This window comes from Engystomops pustulosus, chromosome 11 (assembly GCF_040894005.1).
Source record: "Engystomops pustulosus chromosome 11, aEngPut4.maternal, whole genome shotgun sequence".
In the NCBI taxonomy this organism is placed as follows: Eukaryota; Metazoa; Chordata; class Amphibia; order Anura; family Leptodactylidae; genus Engystomops; species Engystomops pustulosus.
The window spans coordinates 86,596,690-86,613,956 of NC_092421.1; positions in this window are offsets into that span (position 1 = coordinate 86,596,690).

Here is a 17,267-nt window from a genome sequence, read left to right on the forward strand (position 1 = left end):
AGCACATTTACTTACCCTTCCCTGGCTCGTTCCCCGATGTGCATTGTCCGTGTATAATGCGCTGTGTAGGGAGTCACTAAAATCCTGCGTCCGATATCCTGCATGTGTCGCTTCCCCGCTCAGGTCCCCGGAGTTCACCTTCTTCTTCCTGGTGCATGTAAGTGCATTGTCTGTGTATAATGCGCTGTGTAGGGAGTCACTAAAATCCTGCGTCCGATATCCTGCATGTGTCGCTTCCCCGCTCAGGTCCCCGGAGTTCACCTTCTTCTTCCTGGTGCATGTAAGTGCATTGTCAGTGTATAATGCGCTGTGCGGGGAGTCACTAAAATCCTGCGTCCGATATCCTGCATGTGTCGCTTCCCCGCTCAGGTCCCCGGAGTTCAGCTTCTTCTTCCTGGTGCATGTAAGTGCATTGTCCGTGTATAATGCGCTGTGCGGGGAGTCACTAAGATCCTGCACCCGATATCCTGCATGTGTCACTTCCCCGCTAAGGTCCCTGGAGTTCACCTTCTTCTTCCTGGTGCATGTAAGTGCATTGTCCGTGTATAATGCGCTGTGCGGGGAGTCACTAAGATCCTGCGCCCGATATCCTGCATGTGTCACTTCCCCGCTCAGGTCCCTGGAGTTCACCTTCTTCTTCCTGGTGCATGTAAGTGCATTGTCCGTGTATAATGCGCTGTGCGGGGAGTCACTAAGATCCTGCGCCCGATATCCTGCATGTGTCACTTCCCCGCTCAGGTCCCCGGAGTTCACCTTCTTCTTCCTGGTGCATGTAAGTGCATTGTCCGTGTATAATGAACTGTGCGGGGAGTCACTAAGATCGTGCGCCTGATATCCTGCATGTGTCGCTTCCCCGCTCAGGTCCCCGGAGTTCCCCTTCTTCTTCCTGGTGCATGTAAGTGCATTGTCCGTGTATAATGCACTGTGCGCGGAGTCACTAAGATCGTGCGTCCGATATCCTGCATGTGTCGCTTCCCCGCTCAGGTCCCCGAAGTTCCCCTTCTTCCCGGTGCATGTAAGTGCATTGTCCGTGTATAATGTGCTGTGCGGGGAGTCACTAAGATCCTGCACCCGATATCCTGCATGTGTCGCTTCCCCGCTCAGGTCCCCGGAGTTCAGCTTCTTCTTCCTGGTGCATGTAAGTGCATTGTCTGTGTATAATGCGCTGTGCGGGGGGGGTCACTAAGATCGTGCGCCCGATATCCTGCATGTGTCGCTTCCCCGCTCAGGTCCCCGGAGTTCACCTTCTTCTTCCTGGTGCATGTAAGTGCATTGTCCGTGTATAATGCGCTGTGCAGGGAGTCACTAAGATCCTGCACCCGATATCCTGCATGTGTCGCTTCCCCGCTCAGGTCCCCGGAGTTCACCTTCTTCTTCCTGGTGCATGTAAGTGCATTGTCCATGTATAATGCGCTGTGCGGGGAGTCACTAAGATCGTGCGTCCGATATCCTGCATGTGTCGCTTCCCCGCTCAGATCCCCGGAGTTCACCTTCTTCTTCCTGGTGCATGTAAGTGCATTGTCCGTGTATAATGCGCTGTGCAGGGAGTCACTAAGATCTTGCGCCCGATATCCTGCATGTGTCGCTTCCCCGCTCAGGTCCCCGGAGTTCACCTTCTTCTTCCTGGTGCATGTAAGTGCATTGTCCTTGTATAATGCGCTGTGCGGGGAGTCGCTAAGATCCTGCGCCTGATATCCTGCATGTGTCGCTTCCCCGCTCAGGTCCCCGGAGTTCACCTTCTTCTTCCTGGTGCATGTAAGTGCATTGTCCGTGTATAATGCCCTGTGCAGGGAGTCACTAAGATCCTGCCCCCGATATCCTGCATGTGTCGCTTCCCCCCTCAGGTCCCAGGAGTTCACCTTCTTCTTCCTGGTGCATGTAAGTGCATTGGATGTGACACAATTTGAATCTTAAATCCCACGCTCAGTCTGAATCAGTCGGATCGTCCGATGGCACCCCTCCCCCAATTTCTGCCGCATGAAAGCCAGCGCCGCTGCGCCAAAATCCAATCGTGTGTGACACAATCTTCTCCTAAATATCTGCCAAAGCGCCGAAAATCCTGAAAACTTTGGGAAGTCCGACCGAAATGCGATCCACGGACCCTTAGTAAATAAGCCCCATTGTGTAATATAACTCCAAGATACACAGGACTCGTATTTATGCTCATCCTGATCCGCCTAATTCATGAGTAAAATATGAGAAGGGATGCATTCACACTTTGTCTGCTTGGCGCGGGGGTCGGTCTTTTTTATGTTATGCTTGGAATATGGCCACCATCTTGAATGCCGCCATATTGGATCAAAGGCAAGTTTTTTTCCAGTGGGAAGATGGTCTTGCAACATATCAAAGAAGAGCAGAAATCGATCAGATTTGCAATATATCTTGTTATTCAGAGGTTATAAACATGTACTTCTCCTTAGATTCTTATGTATGGTGATAATTGCATTCAGCACCATGGACAGCATTTCAAATAGCTGCACATCACAGGGGACGTTCCTAGATGTTGTTGCAACTGACTGGGGCACATTCTTTTAATAATATTGTGCAGAGAGAGGCGCACACCCTGCACTCGTCAATCAAGCTTAAAATTGGTGCATCATAATGTCGCCACAATGTCAGACTTTCAACATAAATGTGGCGGCCGGTGCAAATCCACACCTATTTAGGGGTGTTTAATTTAATTAAAGGGGTTTTCCCATGATGACAAGATTCTTAAATATACTCAGGATAACAAAATAACACATTCTCTAATTCACAAAAATACAGCATTTCACAGATATAATGCCAAACTGTCTCTATCAGTCCTGGTGTTAACAATTTTGGTTGCCCTTGGATCTAACCATAAATCTTTTATCTTCTATGGTCGGGCAGGACAGATTCTTCTCATGAATAGCTTCTCTTGTCTGCAAGCTCCTCCCCCTCCATTACAAGAGCAGCTCAGACACTCAGGCACTTTCTGCAGATAAGTAGCAGTGTGCAGAGACTTACTCTACAAGCTACAGGCAAGATAAGGTCTTTATAGCAGGGGAAGGAGACATGTAGCATAGCTGATGTGTGGTATAGGTTATATTGTGTGCTATTGGATGAGGTAGCAGTGCTGAGAGTGTCATTGTGTTTTATTTCCATCTCATGGATCTCATCATCTCTCATCTCTGATCTCTCTTTCTATGTGTCAGATACTAGTACAATGTTCAGAAGCTAAATAAAAGTGTAGATAAACCCTGCACCCTGATAATCTAAGCACATTGTCAGCACACAGCATCTCATAGCACAGAGGAATCATGAAGTGTCTGCGCAGAGTCCCCACTCACACTCTGGGATCTTACACTGATCATCATTGAGTGATAGGAGCTAAAACACCAATAACACTGAGTAACATTGTAAAGTAAGGGGTTAAAAATGATTTTTTATATTGTGTAAACATCGCTAGGGGGTTATAGTTTGAGAACTTTCTTTCATGGGCAAAATTCCTTTAACGTTTTCCATAAAATGCATGGATGTACCTGCAGAGTAAGAGGAAGTTTTTGCAGGGATTCTTCCCTTTGGCTTGTAGATAAAAGTTCGGAGCTGGGACCACCCCTTTAACAATGGCTTTCAAAACCGGACCACCTGCTTGATTGTCAGCAGGAGCATCAGATGAATCACGGCATAACGAGGCAGTCTCCGATCTCCCACCCCCTTCTACCATCTCCTGCCAGGTAAAACACGGAGGAGCAGTTTTTGGATTTGTGATATATACTTTGGGGTTTGCTGGATGTCTGATTCCTCTGCACGGACTGTCGTTACATTCCCAGCACATGGAGGTTTTCCCGGGATTCTCTGCCAGTTCCCAGTGCCAGGACATGTGCCCAGGTTTGCTATTAGAAGCTCTTGGCGCAATTCAGTAATGGAATATTTCCAGAAAAAAAGAAGCTGTAAAATCAGGTTTTTATCTTACCTAAAAAATTTACACCTGCTGGAACAATGACCCTCCCCCCCCCCGAAGTGGCTGCATATTTCAAGGGTAACCTCCATCTATGTGTCCTGTTAAAGGAAACCTAGCACTTGAAGTGGCGGGTTTCAGATGGAAATACCGAGCACCAGCTCAGGGTGAGGTCAGGGTGAGCTGGTGCCGGAGCTTATTTTTGTTAGTGCTTTAAACCGCGGTATTGCGGTTTAAAACACTGTTTAAACTTTATAGCCGGCGCAGGGAGGTACGCACTCGGCACTTACTATGCGCGCGACCGTGCGCGCGGCTACATAGGAAGTGAATGAGAGCCGGGTGCATGGTAAGCGCCGAGCGCGTACCTCCTTGCGCCGGCTATAAAGTTTAAACAGTGTTTTAAACCGCAATACCGCGGTTTAAAGCACTAACAAAAATAAGCTCCGGCACCAGCTCACCCTGACCTCCCCCTGAGCTGGTGCTCGGTATTTCCATCTGAAACCTGCCACTTCAAGTGGTAGGTTTCCTTTAAGGTTCTCCTGATGGCAGATGTCGGTGAATAGAAGGATTGGACATGTTGATATTGGACATGCCCAATCTTTTTGCTCTTATGGAAGAAAATCCATCACTAGAGGTGTCTAACAGCAAATGATTCCACCATATCCTTACATGAACATTGGGGATAATTGCCATGGACAAATATTCCTATGAACTCTTGGTTCTGAACATTGACTCAATAATTGGGTCAAGTATTCTGCTTGCCCAAGTTTATAATAGGGGAGAAGTCCCTTAAATAAATGGCACCGCACATGCACAACCTGCAGCTTTTATCAGATTGATCAAACGACCAACAATAACATTATCCCTTTAAAGAGTTGACCTCTTTAAAGGGGTTGTCGCAAGTATTTATCCCCTATTTACAGGACTAGCTGATCGTTGAGGGTCCTACAGCTGGGACCCTGATCACGAGCACGGGACCCCGAGCCCTCCAGACCACTAGGTCCCTGTTCTTACTACTGGGTGTAGGGCAGGATGAGTATTTGCCCTGCCCCTCATTGAGTATCAGACCGCTAGGTGATCGCTTCTCGTGATGGATGTAATTAACATCACCATATCCATAATTACATCCATAATATAAATCTCATCCCAGACTTATCTTATGCTGCAGTCATTCTCTGGAATTCTCAACCCTGTATAACAGTGTATAACAGTGGTGGCGAACCTATGGACACCCTCACCATCACCCCAGCGCAGAGTTCGCCAGACAGGACTCGCACCCCCTGCAGTCCCAGGCAGCCCAGGACCCTAGAAGGAAGCTACAATGATAATCCAAAATTCCTCTCCTTCTTTCTACTGTATTGGTGTCCTCAGATGCAAATACAATTTAAACCTGCGAAAGAGCAGGGAGTAATAAGTTACTGCTTAAATTGTCGCATTGGCACTTTGAGAAAAATATGTGGGTTTTGTTTGTAGTTTGGGCACTCGGTGTCTAAAAGGTTTGCCATCACTGCTGTATAAGATTAATTCCTAACATCCAAAGCTTTCAGTGTACCTCCTGCACAGAGCTTTTTGGATCGCTCCACCACATTGTTTAATCTGACGCCCCCCCCCCCCTTATTTTACAAAATTTCTTCCCCTTCATTAAACACTATAACGCACACTCATTGAACCCCCAAAGCGCATCATATTAGTGAACATATAATAGGATAGGCCATCAGTAGTAATTCCGGGTCAACCCTTTTCGCGTAGTTTCTCTAATCTGAACATGAACCAACTCTCCTGATCCTTTCGTAGCAAGAAACTGAGCAATATATTCATCACATGACTACACCAGTGTTTTATAAAGTGAAAAATAACAATTTCTTCACAAAAATCAATATTTTTCTAATGCAATACAATTTTATATTACTTTAGCGGCAGCAGACTGGCATTGAGTACTATTTTCTAGTTTACCATTATAATTACACCCAGGAGCCCTGTTTTCCATTAATTCCTGAATATAGCGGAGAGACCCTACAAATCCAAGACAGGAGTGGACTGCACTTACGCCGCTGATCACATAGTATTAACATCCATTCCAGGCTACAGTAAGCGTCTACTAACAGCAATTACATTTCGCAAGAAAATGGCAAAGTGTAGAATATTGTTATATTACTACCAGAGCGGCTTTGTTTATTCCTTATTTTCTGTAAAGGACGGAAGGATCCTTGACCTGCGGCTGAACACAGATCATTGGCGTGAACTTGTACGGAGTTATATAAGTCGCCATTATGTAACATATAACGCTTCATTCGTGGAGAATTTTCTCACTTATTCAATAAGAAAACATTCTGGTTTATCTAAATGACACAAAATAATGAACTTGTGATATGGTGACGCATGTGATTATGCCTTGAGCTGCGCTACTTTGTCTTCGCCGTACAAGGCGTATTGTTCTGTATAGAATCTACCTGTAATACAGGGGCAGGTGCTACATGAGGGGTCAAAGCCAATAGACATGACCGCGCTTCGTGCGCCGCAGCAAGGACTTTCTGTACTCTTGTACTTTCTTCTGTAAATGTAATGGGAGATTGTTGCAAATTTCTCTTGTAGGTAAAGGCATAAAATGAGCTAAATTCTACAAGTTTGCAACATTATTTCCATGGATATGTCCAGACATTGCAGGTGTGTCCCAAATTTTTGCATATTGAGACAATTACAGGAGGGGGGTTCAATGGGAAATGGGGAAGGTAGTCCCTAAACCATTGTGCCAGGTGAAGGAAGGCTTAGAATAGGCAAAGCAAAAAGAAAAGTCTTCCAAAAATTCGGCACCAACACTTTCTTGACACAAGATGAAAGAACCGGAGTCCCCTTTCCAGGAAACGATCAAGTTCTCCTTCTGTTTGGGAAAAGCTAAACTTTTCCATTTAATGTGACAGAATGCCGGGGTGGATTAAGACCAGACTCCCATGGGTCTTGGGCAGGGCCGGCTCCAGGTGTAAGTAGGCCCCTTGGCGACAGAGCCATAGTGAGCCCATTATCAGTAAGCTCAACGTGCAATCATACACGAGGGCAGCAGTGCCCCCTTTCCACAGGCGCAGCCTAGAAAAACTTTCTACCCTCCCATACCAGTCTGATGTATTGAAATAATCTGTTGCTTAGTGCATACATATTACATCGGGACATCACCAAAACCAAGATTACCGCATAGAAAGAACACCAGAACAAAGATTACTATTTAGATACTTTACCAGAAACAATGTACAGATATATAGGAGCAGATTAACCCTTACTACATAAATACAGGGTCAGAACTAATTTTATAACCGAACCAAGCTGACTACATAGAAGACCCGAACCACTATAGCTAATATAATGACAGTGCCCCCACAGTAGTCACAGTGCCCACCCATCAGTCACAAAGCCTCCGCACTGACCCCCAGTAGCCAAAGTGCCCATTCAGCATCCACAGTTCCCCCACACTGTCCCCAGTAGCCACAGGGCCCATTTAGTAGCCAAAGTGCCCTTCCAGCAGCCACAGTGCCCTCACAATGCCCCCAGTAGCGACAGTGTCCCTTCAATAGCCACAGTACCCCTCCAGCAGCCATAGAGCCCCTATTATTTACAGTGCTTCCCCATCAACCACAGTGCCCCCACACTAACCCGAGAAGCCACAGTGCCCCACCAGTAGCCACACTGTCCACCCCTCCCTAGTAGCCACACTGTCCCCCCATTAGCCACACTGTCCCCCCAGTAGCCACACTGTCCACCCCTCCCTAGTAGCCACACTGTCCCCCCAGTAGCCACACTCTCCCCTTTACTCCAGTAGCCGCACTGTTCTCACCCCCCCTCCCTCGTGGTAGCCGCCGTGTTAACCCTCTAAATGGGTCTGCTCACCCACCATTAACACCAGTGATTGGTGTTGGTGCCAGTGTAATCCTTTACATGACGGGCTCCAATAAAAAATACGTTTGTCTGGGGTTAGCCAACCCCATTAAACCTTTATAATTTCAGACAGGGTCTCATCCATCACAGTAAGGACAATGTCTACCCGGATAAGTGGAGGCTTCAGAGTCAAATATTCAAAGCAACTTGATGTATTATTAATATTCCCATATACATAGTAATACAATGGATCCGTATCCGTAATAATGTAGACCAAGAGCGTTGCCCCGGGAGGTCAATGGAGGTCGACCATCTCTGAACATGTGCCAGGTCTTGTATTGTGTTGTATTGTCCTCGGAAGGGAATGTTTCGGGGATGAATTGGATAAACCTTGGAAAACTTTGCAATAGAAATAAAATATTTACCGCCACGATAATAACTGCAGGGTAAAAGCGTTCTTATTGCTGCGGCCTTGAACCGCAAATTCACAGAAGACGTTGTACGTAACAAAGATTTATAGGAATACCAAGAAAACATAGACTTTATATTGTATGGATCCACTGGATGGTATGTTAATGGAGATGTGAAGGACAATAGGTTGGTTCTTCCAGGTGCTGTCGTTTTAAGATGTTCATGTCTTTCTTCTACTATCCTGTGCTCAGTCTTGTTTGATCCTTTCTTGGATATTGACTACCCGCCTGGCTCTCCATCTTCTGGATTCTTACCTGGAATTTCTTCTGCTGCTTGTGCAACATCCCCCACCGGGGCCTAGTCTTTTCTTGGGGTCTGGAGACAGCCGGGGGCCCAGAATACCGGAGTGGCTGGCGGTTGCGGCCTCGGCACGCTGATGTCACGGTGCTTGGTATGGGGAGCGGAGGGCTATCCTCCAGCAGATCTCCAGCAGGTGGTGTGTGCAAGAAATATGGAGGGAGAGGCTAATGCACTGGTTCTCCCTGGGGCAACCCCTGAGTGTCTGTAAGATAAGTCCCTGGATGATGGATAGGGAAGCCCGTGGTGGTAACAGCCATATCCAGGGATCAGACGGAGACAACATTGTGCTAATCAACTTACAGTTCTTTATTGAAATTCAGACAGCAGGCAATGGCCAAACAATAACACAGCAAATTCAGATTACTGGAGTGGTTGTGGAGAGTGGTCCTTAGGAATAAAACCCCAGGCTTGGATCATTGAGGTGGAGCTGTGTCCAAATTGTGGAAGCTGCGACTCTAGGCTAGATTCTCCTGACTCGTCCTAACTGTCAGGTAGTAGGCCTGAGGCACTATCAGTTCCTGGGATTAGTATCTGTGGTAGCATGGAAGGTGTGCTGCACACACTCACTGAAGTACAGACCAGCTAAGACCATGTGCTCTCACTGAGCAGGGGTTTTTATACTCCCCCTGGTCAGGTGGTAGCATCTCTCCAACCACACTCCAGTTTACAATACAGCCACATAATTGGATAATTAGTTACAACAATTTAACTTTTGCCTTTCCAGGCAGTATCTACAGCTACAATTGCACAATACTCAGATTCCAGAACCTTCCTAGTGAGGTGATGAAACTCCCTAACAGCTCCTGACCTGGAGAGGTTGCTATTCGCAACTACCAGCCTGCCCATACTTTAGCAGGGGTGTTGCACCTGTTCGGATTGAGCCTCATCTACTCCCATGGGCTTAGTTAATGCAGTATTTCTTCTGTTTCTCCATGTATTTCTTGTTCTCATGCTAGTCTTCAATCCTGGTGTTTGTCTGCAGGTGAACCTGTAGTTAGAGGATACCTGGTTCTCCTGCTTCCAAGGGTTTGAGAACCTATTCTATGTACATGTTCTAAATACTTTTAGCCAGGAAATTCCCCGGATGTTAATGGAAATTAGCTTTAAATTTGGCCCATGACTGGCATGTGACCCAAGACATAAAGAGGACCTATCATCATGTGCAAAATGCTAATTGGCGTTATCACTATGCCCTTAATCAATTTGGTGTTAAAAGAAATCATCTTAACATTCAAAAAAATATGGACGAAATGCTAAGGGTGGGTGCACGTAGTGCACCAATTCACCACGAGCCAGGAGACAAAAAAGCGCGAAAGATTCAAGTGTATTGAACGAGAGCTAGGTCAAGAAGAATGGTTCTCACCTTGTTGAATAGCAAATTAGGCGTATAGCTGATCGGAGAAGGAAGCCGCTGCCAACGGGATACCAGGTCCGGACATATAGCAGATGACGGACTTGGCGGACAATGCGGAGAACCACGAGATGCTTGAGATATTATCCCGCTTCTGGAGGCGCTGCTCTTCTCTCCTCAGTGCAGGACACTCTCTACCTCACACCTGTGTGTGAGGAGAGAAGAGCAGCGCCTCCAGAAGCGGGATAATGGGGCAAATTTACTTACCCGGCCCATTCGCGATCCAGCGGCGCCTTCTCTGCTCTGGATTCGGGTCCGGCCGGGATTTAAGAAGGTAGTTCCTCCGCCGTCCACCAGGTGGCGCTGCTGTGCTGAAAGTCATCTCATCGCTCCGGAATGCACCACCTCGGACCAGGTGAAGGTAAGCGGTCCCCAAGCGACACTTTTTCGGTTTTTAAATGCGGCGGTTTTTCCGAATACGTCGGGTTTTCATTCGGCCACGCTCCCCGATTTCCGTCGCGCGCATGTCGGCGCCGATGCGCCACAATCCGATCGCGTGCACCACAATCCCGGGGCAATTCAGGTACAATCGGCGCAAATCGGAAATATTCGGGTAACACGTCGGGAAAACGCGAATCGGGCCCTTAGTAAATGACCCCCAATATCTCAAGCATCTCGTGGTTCTCCGCATTCAAAAAAATATGACATTTTTATACAAATTATACTATTCTAAACTGCGGCACAGACAGTAAGCCTTGATTCTGAACCCATCAGACCCTACGTATTTACTCAAAACCACCCTAGGTGGTGGCCAATAAATCGGTGATGATCCCTTCCTGCACCAAAGGGCAGATCACGGAGACAAAGACAAGACAGTACAAACAGATAAAAGAATAGCCACCAGAGCCAGGTCACAACAAAGAGGGCAACCTACATCAATAGTGATTGGGCTAGAACTCCGAGATGTGGATGGCTCATGAAGCAGGCGAGGAGATATCAATCACAATGAGTTGACTAACAATGAACCAAAGCTAATGCTGCAGGAAAGAGACGGGTGTGATGCCAATCAATCCAAACAACGTAGTGGGAAAGGCACAGAGATACAATCAGCGTCTTATCAGCTGTAAACCACGAACCGAGGATGAAGCCAACGCAGATGTTACAGTCACATATAAAATTCCTTATGTTGACTGAATTTATAAAATCCCAATTCATCAAGGGAACAGAGCCAACCTATAGAGGGACGTCATTCAGCTCTATCCATTCCCTTTTCATAAATAGCCCCCAACCCTATAGTCTTATTTATAAGGGATAGTGAGATCAGAGGAAGGTTTTGAAGGTTCTCATAAACTGATATATTACTGCTAAACTGTTCAATTTTGGAAGAGCATCGAAGGCAGATTCCAACTATGACTTCCAACGGAATCCTTATGCGAGTCTGAATTCTGACCTTTTTTTTTAGAAATATGCTTTGCTTTACTCTTGAACCCTCTGTTTTCCAGTGAAGTTGGCCCCCAACCTTGTTTAAATCAAACAAAATCAGTGTCAAACGTTTGTGCTATGTTTATGCACCAGAAATTTTCATTTGTGCTGCTAGCATTTTTAAGATATTAATAAAAGTTTCCAGAGGTCATCAGAGGTCAACCAGCCCCCCCCCCCCCCATTTTCAAATGGTGTGTGCTGCTCAAATTTTTGTTTGTGCTGCCTTTGTTTTGAATATATTAACACATTTTTAAAGGTCAAAAGTTCAGCCAGTGCACCCCCTCCCCCACACATTAACCAAATCAAACAAATCTGGTGTCAAACGTTCTTGCTACGTTTGTGCTGGTTTTTGCTTCAGCAGAGTTCATTCCTTCCATAGTACAATGTATTTGCTAACTTCCCCTGGTGATCAAACCAGGGAAGTGTCGTTATTGTTGTTTTTTGTTTTTTTTTAACAGTTCATAACTTAAAAACCAGCACAAACGTAGCACTAAAGTTTGACACCAGTTTTGTTTGATTTGGTTAATGGGGAGAGGGGGGGGGCTGGTTGACTTTTTGACCTTTAAAAATTTGTTAATATATTCAAAACAAAAGCAGCACAAACAAAAAGTTGACCCAAACAAACGTAGCACAATTGAATGACAGCAGTTTTGTTTGATTTGGGCAATGGGGGGGGGGGGGCTGATTGACCTCTGATGACCTCTGAAACTTTAATTAATATCTTAAAAATGATAGCATCGTAAACGAAAATTTATGCTGCACAAACCAGCACAAATGTAGCACAAACGTTTGACACCAATTTTGTTTGATTTGAACAAGGTGGGGGGGGGGCACCTTCACTCTTTTGTCCTCAATCCATTGCTCAAGATCTCTTCACGTCCATAAGTTCAGTCCTCGCCTACGTGACTTCACGAAACATAACTTAGACTTCCTGTGAGTGCAGAGAGAACTTGACCCAACTTCTGATGCTTCTGCACTGACAAGAAGATTGCACAGAAGATTTTTTCGATTTAGAACAACGCAAAGTACTTTGAGGGATGGGGGTGTAGTGGATGCTGCGGAGCCATACAATGTCACTGCCATTCTCATGAATATGCATATGTGTTCTACTGATGGAACATATAATACTGCTTCCTCAGCTTCCTCATTATATTTATATCCCTTATAATCGTAAAAAACGTCAGCGGAGGAAGGAAAAGAATGATGGACGAAATGACTAAAGTGTCGTGAAATCTTCTCCGTGTGCAAAAGCAAATAGGAGACGTATATCCACTGCACAAGGATCTTATATAGCCTATATAATAGCGTAAGGCCAGACTATATGGATATCTAAAGGGGGGTTCAAATAGATCAGTAGAATAGGTCCTCATTATCAGATAAATGGGGGTCCAACACTCTCACAGATCTGCAGAGAATGAAACACAGCGCCATTATTAGTGTAGTGGCTGAAACAAGTCACTGCAGCTTAGCTTTCATTTAACTGAAATAGAGCTGATCTGCAGTGACCCAGATATTCCGAATTAGTTGTTTTTGATATGTGAGGTAGGGCAAGGATGGGGCATAGGAGATAAAAGGTGGTAGATGTGTTTTTTTTACTCTTTTTTTTGGGGGGGGGGAGGTTAAGGGAAAATAGGAAATAAAAAATCTTTTCAAAACATGAAACAGGATATTAATTATTAAGATATAATGATTAGACTATAATTATGACCATAAATAATGAGGATGATATTTTACTGTACAATGTTACTGGAACTATACAATAGTATATTTATGTAAAATATGTAACTTTAAGATGATTTGTAGCTAAAATATAATTGTTAATAAAAGAAGAAAAAATAATATATTCAGAATTGGTTGAGGGGTTGGCCACTTCAAAGGGTCGGGGCTTAACCTGATGGGCTGGGAGCACACATTTCTTTGTCTTGCTGGCTTCTGGCAGATGGAGGAGGCCATAAATTCTTTACTGTATTTCTTCCCCTCCTACATAACCACTTACATTTCAGTGACTGGAAGGCTGTACAGATGCACTTGGCACCCACTTCCCTATCCACTAATATGGGATTAGTTATGACATTAGTGATGAGCCGAAATACAGTCATGACTGCATGGCCTCCTCCATACCCCGGAAGTCAGCAGGACCTCACAGGAAGTCCTGAGTCCTGGTGCCTGGATCTCCTGGTGGCTTCACAGAAACTTTATCAAGGTAAGTATAATATGGGTCCATTGTAAAGTTTTGTATCACTGACCCCATTAATTCATGGGATACAAGTATTTACAATGTACAGACACACCAGGAGACATAACAGGTCCTCTCTAAATGATGTAGGAGTCAAACATTGATTTACATTTTGCAATTTTTCCTTTAATGCAAAAATAAAATAAAATTAGAAAAAAATCTGCAACTTTTTGGCACCTTGTCACTCGAGTGATTTTTTTTTTTACAGGTGCGTGGGGCCTACAGAGAGGTCAGGTGGCCTGAGAAGGATGAAATAAAAAGTATTCTAAAATATTCTGCATCTCAATGTCTTGTTGCCTTCCCGTCTTTTACATCCAGAAAATAAAAGTCACAAAACCCCAGGAAAATGATAAAAATATTAGCTATGACATATATGATCGTGAGGATGAAACCTGGGGGAGGGGGGCAGTTGGGTGTCAGACGATGATAGACGGGACTGATCCCACCCGCAATGTTTATCCCAGATTTTTAGATGTGCTAATGTTTCAGCTTAAACCCGAGTTTCCCGCATAATTTGAGTATTTTTGACTGCCGAGTAACCAGCCAACACGAGGTGTCAGGGAGATTCTTTTGTAATGTTAATCCTCCGCTCATTGCTGTTGTTTCCAGAATTTCTGTGACAGAAAACGTCTATTTAATAGCGTTCTGTGAACGTGAAGACAGAGCTGACAGATGAAACCCCACCATCCCCAACGTGCATCAGCTATGCCTGGCACGGAGCGCTACAACTCCCCAGGAGCCTCCTGCTCCATGAGAAACACTTATTATGAGGGGCCCTATAATTGTCCATCAAAAATGAACAGATATTTGGGGTGTAAGTAATATTTCAAGGAAATCTACCTTCAAAATTCATCATGATAAACCAGGGGCACTTACTATCCTTTCTTCTAAAATCAACTTTTAAAATTTTGCTAAAGAAGGGCTCTGGGGGCATTAGCAGAGCCCCACTATGATGTAGCTTCACAGGCTGTTGCACTAATTGTTATCATGAAAAGTTTTTTTATAGATTTAAAAAACATTGAGGATTGCTGATGGGGTCAGTGATGGTCCAACAGCTGGGATACTCCTCAATATACTATGGTGCCATTATAGCACGGCCTGGAGCTGCAATACCTCACTTCTCCCCAATGGATAGGGGATAACAGGCAAACGTGGAACAAACCCTTGGACTTGGAGACTACCACCTCCCCCGGAGAGCAATGACCTTTGATTCTAAGCCTACTTTAATTATCACTTAAAATCAAGCCTTTTCTGAAAAATTCCAATTTTAGTTACTTGATAAGGAGGTAGTTGATGCACTCGGATGTGTCCTCAGCACCCATGCAGAGGCGTGCACTTGTGCCCCTCTCCATTGCCCTGAACCCCCGCTGGATCACTCACCTCGGCTCAATCCAGCGCTGACTCCGGGTTCTAAAGGGCCAGTGCGCCAATAATTGGAGCCGGTCGGCTTAAATTCCAGCCCATTCCTGTGTCCCCTGACAGATCTTTGTGCCTCACAGCCCTGGAGAAATCTTGTCTATGCCCTTTGCTTGTATTCCGAATTCCTGTTGTGACCCCGGTTCCATTATTGACTCTGATCCCGTGCTGCCTGTCTCGACCTCTTGCCTGTTCCACACCACGACCTTGCCTTACGATTCTGTACTTCACCTTGGCCTCCACTGCGGATAAAGTCACGCCTGTGGAATGACCTGGTGGTACCATGCTGCAACAAGTCCAAGCTGCATTGCCACTTAGACTCTGGTGCCAGGTGTCGGCTGGTGTCATCGTCCATGGTGGTCCAGAGGATCCACTACCACTGATCCTGACATGCACTATTCCTGCCTGCATCACTCCTCCCTTCCAAATAAGTAGGAGACTTGTTAGTCGCATGGGGCAACACTGAACCAATAGGGAGGTGATTTAGACAGGAATATTACGTGTGGATAAGTGCGCTGAAGACACGAGTGCACCAACTGCAACTTAATATGGGAATATCTCAGAAATGTCAAAATGGACAGAAATAATAAAGATATGTCCAAGATCACAGAACTTTTCACCTCCAAATACTTTCAGTAGTTTAAAATGTCTCACAGAGGAGGTAGACTCCCTTTAAGGAAATAGCCAGAAGCTTTCAAGGTCCCACCTATAGGAATTCTCGAAACCTGTACAGCCCCTTTAAGAGAAAAACTAAGAAGCAGAAATTCAGAAGAAAGGGAAACTGGATGCAGTATTCTGACCCTCCCTCCATAATGAGAGGTGAGTACAGAAGCGTGGATGCTCGTTAATAGTTAATTAAGAGGTATTCTGTATTTTCACAGCGGCCTCGCACGGAGCGGACCTGATCTATTGATTCCATCATTATAAACAGATAATGGATTTGCTTTAATTATTTTCCGGGTATTGATTCATCCGCTTTGTATCCAACTTATTTGACAGTAGTTGATATGGTGGAGCGGCGGAGCACTCGGAGCAACGGGACATGACCATGCCCTGCGTGATTTACAGATCATATTATATATTAGCAGAATACACTGATAATTTAGGATGTCAGAGCTGACAGCGGTGACCAGAGTAATATCCTTCACTAATGTGACCTGCTCTGCTAGCGCTCAAGGCCACAGTCAGCAGAAGGAGACACATCTATTCTCCGAGCGCCGCTGTAGGCAAAACATGCGGCCATTGCTCATAGGGGATATTAGAGGAATGCTGACCTGACGTTAAAGGGTATTTCCATTTGGATCAAAGACATATCAGAAAATAAAATATTATATAGTAAAAGCTAAGTTTACATTTTACATACATGCAGATTTTTTCAGAACGTTTTATGTTGGGATCCCTATCCTTTAGAGCGAGCCCATAAAATTACACTCTGGTGGAGAGAAGACCCTGTCCATAGGAGCTTACACTCTACAGTAGATAGGTCCCTGCCCATAAGAGCTTACACTCTACAGGAGAGAGGACCCTGCACATAAGAGCTTACACTCTACAGGAGAGAGGACCCTGCCCATAAGAGCTTACACTCTACAGGAGAGAGGTCCCTGCCCATAAGAGCTTACACTCTACAGGAGAGAGGACCCTGCCCATAAGAGCTTACACTATACAGGAGACAGGACCCTGCCCATAAGAGCTTACACTCTACAGGAGAGAGGTCCCTGCCCATAAGAGCTTACACTGTACAGGAGAGAGTAGCCTGCCCATAAGAGCTTACACTCTACAGGAGAGAGGACCCTGCCCATAAGAGCTTACACTCTACAGGAGAGAGGACCCTGCCCATAAGAGCTTACACTCTACAGGAGAGAGAACCCTGCCCATAAGAGCTTACACTCTACAGGAGAGAGAACCCTGCCCATAAGAGCTTACATTCTACAGGAGAGAGGACCCTGCCCATAAGAGCTTACATTCTACAGGAGAGAGGACCCTGCCCATAAGAGCTTACACTCTACAGGAGAGAGGACTCTACCCATAAGAGCTTACACTCTACAGGAGAGAGGACCCTGCCCATAAGAGCTTACACTCTACAGGAGAGAGGACCCTGCCCATAAGAGCTTACACTCTACAGGAGAGAGGACCGTGCCCATAAGAGCTTACACTCTACAGGAGAGAGGACCGTGCCCATAAGAGCTTACACTCTACAGGAGAGAGGACCCTGCCCATAAGAGCTT